This window comes from Electrona antarctica, assembly GCF_951216825.1.
Source record: "Electrona antarctica genome assembly, contig: scaffold_25, whole genome shotgun sequence".
Lineage (NCBI taxonomy): Eukaryota > Metazoa > Chordata > Actinopteri > Myctophiformes > Myctophidae > Electrona > Electrona antarctica.
The window spans coordinates 3502372-3510585 of record NW_027637034.1 but is presented as its reverse complement, the minus strand read 5'-3'; the positions used below and the strand labels follow the sequence as shown (position 1 = coordinate 3510585).

Genomic DNA, 8214 nt, shown 5'->3' with positions numbered 1-8214 from the left:
AAAGATGAACCGATATCACCCGGTTATCGATTTTAGCATTAACAATGTGACTACATTGATCGTATTATGAATGGGACGACGGTTCGGCAGTAAAAGTATGAATGGGTTCACTGAAGCTTTGCAGTTAATTCTACTTCAGTATTAACTAACTAACTAAGACTCACTGACCTAACATTCAGCTCGTCTCACATCTTCTATGAGAACACTACAATGTAAACAAACGGCCATACAGCACAAAGCGCAGTCAGCGCACCATCAAAGTTCAATTTAGGAAAATGTGGCCAAAGAGTAATCTGTTGATACTTTTTCCAGCCACTACTCCGCACTGAGGTCTTTGTATTTTTTCCTAGACTTTCTGCACATTCTTGTGTGTAAAGAGGAGGTCTCACCTGAAGAGGAGAGGAACTCCAGTCTGGTCCAGGAGGAACCACAACCTCCACAGATTAAGGAACAAGAGGAGCTACTTCAAAGACCAGAAGAAGCTGGTGGGTCAATGACTGTTTTCAAATACGCAATAAAAATACTGCTTAACTAAATACTGCTTAAAGAAATACTTTTACATTTTGAAATACATTTTAAGTAGGGCTGTCAAATGATTAAACATTTTAACCAGATTAATCTGAGTTTATAAATATATTAATCACGATTAATCAGCATTCAAACTATGTCCAAGATTATGCCATGTTTTACTAGCTCACGATACCACACACGTTGAGCAGCTTGTAGATCAGGTATTTGTGTTACTCCTTGACTTTTTTCAATATAATTTTCATTTTCACCTGATGTTTACATACTATAGATAGATAGATAGATGGATCTTTATTGTCATTCCTTGCACGAAACAATGCAAGTTGAGCTTCACCACTGGCATACAAATAAACGCACTGTAATACATAATACCCAAAGTGCAACTTAATAGTGCAGTGTAATAATAATAGAGTTCAGCAATGCAAAGTTTAATGCATAGTCCAAGTCCAGTACAGTACACGTATAATACTATAGAGGAGGGTCAGGGATGGTGTAGGCGGGGGGCAGGTTGTTCATTCAGCACCCTGGTAGCCTGTGGGTAGAGGCTGTTGGTCAGTCTGCTGGTTCTGGACCGGATAGATCAGTATCTCCTACCAGAGGGCAGACGTGTGCTGGGTGGAACTGGTCCTGTAGGATGTTATTGGCACAGCGTAGGCAGCGGGAGGTGAATACTGTGGAGATCTCTACTGCACAGTGGTAGAAGTTGATCAACAGTCTCTGTGGGAGTTTTGCCCATCTAAGTTTCCTTAGAAAGAAAAGGCGTTGCTGTGCATTCCCCACAGCAGAGGTGATGGTGGTCCTCCAGGACAGGTCGTCGGCCATAGTCACGCCCAGAAACTTAAAGTTAGAAACCCTCTCCACCTCCTCATTTCCGATGGAGAATGGCTGAGATGTCCGGAGACCTGCAGAAATCAATGTTGTTAGCGTTGTGGACATTGCCTGCCAATATAAATGTGTGTTTGGACACTGATGTGGAGGCTGGGAGGCAGAGATGCTGCTACTCTGTCATATCTATTTCAGGATCATTCATCTGTTATCAAGCTGATTGGCTGTTTCAATTATGCAATGAAAAAATACTGCTTTAGTTTCTAGATGTGCTTTCATTTTGTTCTTTCATTTTTAAGTGGTGCAGCCACTCCAATGCACAGCAATGCGTGTCCCTGACTTCCTGGCTGGGTCTGTCTGTCCGTCCAAGCACGGAAATAGCGTTATAGCGTTTGTTGACTACCAAGTGTCACTGTTGCGCAGCCTAACACACACACACCAGGGAGGGCGGCTTGTACAGTACTACAGCACGAGTACAGTACAGCGCCACTTGGTACAGATGGGTCTGATTTTCATTTTATTTTATTTTATATGTAAATCATTCTGGTTCATAATACAGTATAAATCAATTTAGTCTGGTTCAGTTTTCTACAGGAGTGTTATGCTGTTTATAACACATGAACAACCTTATTATTAAAGTTGTTACTAATGTCACCTTCATTCCAGACCAGTCTGTGGAGTCCAGTCTGCAGGTGAAGATCAGTTATCCAGCCACGACTGTTTCTATTAAACAGGAACCTGAAGACCACCTTAAACAGGAACCTGAAGACCACCTGGATCTCAGTAAGTTTAAATCACTCCGTCTTTATTTGTTTTATTGGTTAAAGTGGGTCGGTACTGAGAGTGTAAAGATGAACAGATATGAATCGGTTATCGATTTTAGCATTAACAATGTGAATGCGTTGATGCATTAACCTCTGCTTTGATCAAAATGTATTCTGAATGGGACGCCGGTTCGTCAGTAAAAGTATTAATGGGTTCACATAAGGCTTTGCAGTTCATTCTACTTCAGTACCAGTAAGATGCCTGAGGGCGAGAAGCGACCTCAGGTCGCGTGCACGCATCCACCTGGGTGACGGCAGACTGCTTGGCATGGGGGGTAAAATCTTAATTTTTGGGCCTGTTAAGAACTCTAGTTTTCGCTGGCTGCCGGGCGCGGCTGCACTAATAACTTTGGGGCAGGCCCGTCTAGAGTTTAAATGGACAGGTATCGGTCAAAAGGGAGACATTGAAGAGGAAGGATGGATGTAGGATCAACATATGGCATGTCAGAACAGGTCAGCTCCATATATGGAGATCTTAGGGTTTGTGGTCAGATGTAGAGTTGCTGGCCAATATTGATGACATCAGGGATCTCCATTTACAGTATGGGCTTAACACTTTGATTGCTGGAAGATCTCAACAGGCCTATTTGGATGTTGCTGCCATTTAACATTGCACAAAGGCCTTGTTCGGGGGCCCACAGTAAAATGCTCTCTTATAGCGAGAATCACACGCCTACATCAAAAGAAAGCTGAACTTGTCCACTTCAATTAAAAAAATACATTTTGATTTTACCATGTTCCATTCTGGAGATATTGACCTTTTTGCAACACCTGCATTTGCCTGGAAGTGGTTATCTTGAACAGCGAGCAGAGTTATGGATGGTTTAAAGTCAGAGACATTGACAGGCAGATATAAAATTGAACCCAATAAATATCCTATACATCCTATACACCGAATGAAAGCCCTGAATGTGTACTTTTACGAGGAAAACAGTAAACATTGATCCCATCTACAGTTAGACAGTAATTGGTTATTGAATGCAGCTTGTGCCCACCAGATAACTTCAGAGAAGACATGGACGTGAACTCCTCAATATTCACAAAATAAGGCCTATAGCGACATATAAATACTATATACCGTATGAAACAGAAGACTCTCTGCTTTCATAAGAAAAAAACTTCTACTGTAGTAATAATAAAAATCACACCCCTGTGAAGTGAGCGGTGCAACTCTGTCCCATATTGCACCACTCACTTCACATGGGTGTGATTTTTATTATTACTACAGTAGAAGTTTTTTTCTTATGAAAGCAGAGAGTCTTCTGTTTCATACGGTATATAGTATTTATATGTCGCTATAGGCCTTATTTTGTGAATATTGAGTTCAGGTCCATGTCTTCTCTGCAGTTATATCTGGTGGGCGCAATGTGCATCCACCCAGTATCCAATTTATGACAAACTGTACATGGGATCAATGTTCACTCTTTTCCTCGTAAAAGTACACATTCAGGGCTTTCATTCGATGTATAGGATGTATAGCATATTTATTGTGTTTATTGTTATATCTGCCTGTCAATGTCTGACTATAAACCTTCATAACTATGCTTTCTTTTTGATGATGATTGCCGCCTCGCCTAATCTATCTCACTGCTTTCATTGTTTTGATCGCAGTAACATTGGGGGGGGGGGGGGGTCATGGGCACATTGGGCAGCAAAAGTCTTGATCCGTACGGCTATAAAAAGTCCCATTTCACCGTTCGGTTCAGAACTATAGTATAACGTTGAGACGCGTTGTCATCATCAGCTGATTTTGTTTTTCAAGCTAGTGAAGTATATTTACTAACAAGAGAACATGCCTGGGCATGCAGGTTGGAGGCGATGGAGGAAAAAAAAAGATTCCCCCGGCTGTGATGTCAATAGCCCTGGTCCAGTGCTTACAGCGAGTACTCGCTGTAAGCACTGGACCAGGGCTATGATGTCAACGACAACGGATCACAACACCACGGTTTAGGACGCGGAAAAGTTCGTTATACATTACACCCGGGTCGATTACGTCCCCGATGCGTTCATTGCGGTCTTATCACTACAATTATAATGAATAAAAAAGCGTTACAATCACACGTCCGAGCGATCTCCGATTATGACGGTTCTGCATGGCGATACGTGATCCACCAACGGCACACTGTCTTGTCGTGGCGGCCCGTCGATACTGTGGTTAGTTCGTAGTATTGTAGGCTCGGGGATCGTTTGGTCGCTACAGTATGAAGAAGGAAACATGCATCTGTCCATGTGTGTTGCAGACGCAATGCAATGCCGATCGGTTGTTTTTTCCCGAGAGACAGAGCCAGCCAGGACAGAGCCCCCATCTCGCAGGCTCCTCCTGCAGGAGAAACAGGAGGGGAGGGGGGAATCGAGTAGTATAGTGTTGTGTGAAAGCCAATAGCTGGAGGAAAGCCTGGTGAGGCGAGGTTAGGTTAAATTTGATTCTTTTCATACACCGACTGGATCATTCCATGGGCGCGTCCATTTTAGACTGGCTTAGTGGCTTCTACACGTAAAGCGGCCCGCCCTCCTGTTTTCAGGATGGGAGGGGGGGTTTTTTTTTTTGGTTTTTTTTCTGATCACGTGAGCGGGACTAAGCAACAATGATAGGGCGATGGTTCTTCATTGTCCGGGTGGGTAAAAAGATGAATGAAAGTATGCTATAAAAAAGTGATTGAAACGTATTGATACGTGATCCGCACCCGACGTTTGATTAATTGATAACGTATTGATACGCGATCCGCGTTGGGAGTGTTAATATTGATGAAATCAGGGATCTCCATCCCTGATGATGTCATGTGATGTCACGTGCTCCATCCCTGATGATGTCACGTGATGTCACACGCTCTCCCACCCACCATATATGGTGCCGACACACCAACTGACGGGAAATGTGCGATTCCATAGTTAACATTCAACTCGTCTCACATCTTCTATGAGAACGCTATAATGTAAACAAACAGCCATACAGCACAGAGCGCAGTCAGCGCACCATCAATGTTCAATTTTGGAAAATGTGGCCAAAGAGTAATCTGTTGATTATTTTTCCAGCCACTACTCCGCATTGAGGGATAAGATTCAAACCTTTTATAGAGTCTCTTTGTATTTTTTCTGAAGGGGTGGCTATGGCGGAAGATTGGGAGTGAGTCTGGAGTTATGATTGCAATGGGAAGTGCATTCCATAGTTTTAGTTTGTTTGTTTTTTATTTTTAGATATTTTTTGGGGCTTTTCTGCCTCTATTGATAGATTTACTGTAGGTAGACAGAAAACGGGGAGAGAGATGGGCAGATAAGACACACAGTAAAGTTTGTCGGGATCGGGACTCGAACCCGCAACATACTGTCATGCTGGATTACCAGCCAAGGTGCCTGGACCGCTAAGCCGGCCCAGGCCCATACCATAGTTTTGGAGCCAGAAGGGAGAAGAGTTTGGGACGTGTGGAGCGCTCTCCCGGCGCTTTCAGTGAATGTACTTCAAGAACGCAAGCCCCCCAAAAAACATGATAACTCCGGCTGTGGTAGGCTACTTAAAGGAACACAATCAGGTGTGAAATCATGAGTCATAATTAGCAAGCAGTGGTTTTTGAAACATCAAAGTCATGCAAGGTAACGCACAATTCCAGCCGCCAGACCACAAATATGTCAATAACGCAAAGGCTATACTAGTGCAGCGCCATATCAACATCATTCAAAACGAGGCGTTTAAGTGTAAATGAAAAATATGTTACAATCGATAATATGCCGTCTCGCTCTGCCGAAAGAAAGTCCACAGTGTGTCTCATCACAACGCACTGTGAGCTTGCTTGTAGGTCAGATACTTTCAGCGAGCAACGCCGCCATAAGGCAAAATATAAATGTAAAGTGTAAAGCCAAATGTATCCTTTGCACCGAAAATAGCCGCTCTACAAGCTAATCTGGTTATCCTATTTGAATACTTTGCTCCTAGACCAAAAGGGTCGTAACACATTGTATTTTTTTTAAGACTTTCTGCACGTCCCTGTGTGTAAAGAGGAAGTTCCACCTGAAGAGGAGAAGAGCTCCAGTCTGGTCCAGGAGGAACCACAAGCTCCAGAGATAAAAGATGAACAAGTGGAGCTACTTCAAAGACCAGAAGAGGCTGGTGGATCAGCGTTGACATTACTAACAGTGAAAAGTGAAGATGATGATGAAAACAGAGACACAGAGCCTGTAGCCGGCACCTCAACTGTACACATGAAAGCACAAGCTGATGTAGAGGACTGTGGAACATCACAAACAACTAGTGACAACCAGCTCCTCTCTTCACACTGTTCTGAATCTGATACTGAAGACAGTGATGATTGGGAGGAGACTAGGGGAGATCAGTCAGCTTTAAACACACTGATATCACAAAACACACAAAATGTGGGAGGACAGCACAAGCTGTCCCAGGATCTGAACTCATCGAAACAAACTGACTCCAAGAGGAGTCACACAGGGAAGAAAAGTTTTAATTGTACAGAGTGTGGCAAAATGTTTAATCTAAAGGGGAATTTAAAAAGACACATGAAGATTCATACAGGCGAAAAGCCCTTCTCTTGTACAGTTTGTGGTACAGCCTTTACTCATCATCATCATCTAAAAACACACATGATAACTCATACAGGCAAATGGCCATTTTCTTTTACAGTTTGTGGTACAGGTTTTTCTCAGGCAAGTAATCTAAAAACACACATGATGACTCATACAGGCGAAAGGCCATTTTCTTGTACAGTATGTGGTAAAGGCTGTGTTACCACAAGTATTCTAAAATCACACATGAAGATTCATACAGGTGAAAAGCCATTTTCGTGTACATTATGTGGTAAAAGCTGTGCTCACAAGCGTGATCTAAAAAGACACATGATGACTCATACAGGCGAAAAGCCTCTCTCCTGTACAGTATGTGGTACAGGCTTTACTCAGGCGGGTCATCTAAAAACACACATGATGACTCATACAGGCGAAAGGCCATTCTCTTGTACAGTTTGTGGTACAGGCTTTACTCAGGCGGGTCATCTAAAAACACACATGATGACTCATACAGGTGAAAGGCCATTCTCCTGTACAGTATGTGGTACAGGCTTTTCTCACACGGGTCATCTAAAAACACACATGATGACTCATACAGGCGAAAGGCCATTCTCTTGTACAGTTTGTGGTACAGGCTTTACTCAGGCGGGTAATCTAAAAACACACATGATGACTCATACAGGCGAAAAGCCCTTCTCCTGTACAGTATGTGGTACCGGCTTTTCTCAGGCGGGTACTCTAAAAACACACATGATGACTCATACAGGCGAAAGGCCATTCTCTTGTACAGTTTGTGGTAAAGGCTTTACTCAGGCGTGTAACCTAAAATCACACATGATGACTCATACAGGCGAAAGGCCATTTTCTTGTACAGTATGTGGTAAAGGCTGTGTTAACACAAGTCATCTAAAAAGACACATGAAGACTCATACAGGCAAAAAGCCTTTAGTTTAAGTCATAATGATCAGTCAGTCTAATCCAGGATGACAATGATGCAAAAGCAGAGGAATTGCATGTATAATCTGACAATATCAACATGACTGAATAAAATACACATTAATAGTTCCTTGTGATGGAGTTTAATTTGTATCTTGTGTATGGATTTTATTTTTATTTTAGCTTGCATTATTCTTTCCAGCTCATAGGTTACTGGTAGTACAATATGAGCATCAGTGTGTGTCCACATTTGTCAGTATTTAACAAGTCTTATGCATTCACATTCATGCAATAATTATGTTCATTGCTATGCAGTAAATGATGGTGCAGTAAAGTGCTCACAAGCTGCTGGGTTTGTGTAGATCAGGGTGTTGCTACATCTTACATAATGTACCTTCAGACAATAACAGCCACATACTGTACATGTATGCATTGCAGTTAAACAATTCTATTTGTATTTTACTATCAAAGTTATTTAATTTCAATGCTCTTTTGTCAGGTGTGTGCTGTTAACAAAAAGTATAACTTAGCCTTTTTCAGCCTTATTTCACATACCAAACCAGACGTGAGGTAAAGTAAATAAATAGCC

General features: G+C 42.3%; 1 long non-coding RNA gene across 1 annotated transcript; it reads left to right on the top strand.

Moving 5' to 3' along the window:
- Nucleotides 1–379: 379 nt before the first annotated feature.
- LOC306919301 lies at nt 380–7697 on the top strand. Its single transcript, XR_013789506.1, has 3 exons — nt 380–485; nt 2020–2136; nt 6142–7697. It is a non-coding gene; the product is annotated as an uncharacterized lncRNA (long non-coding RNA).
- The last annotated feature ends 517 nt before the right edge of the window (nt 7698–8214 follow it).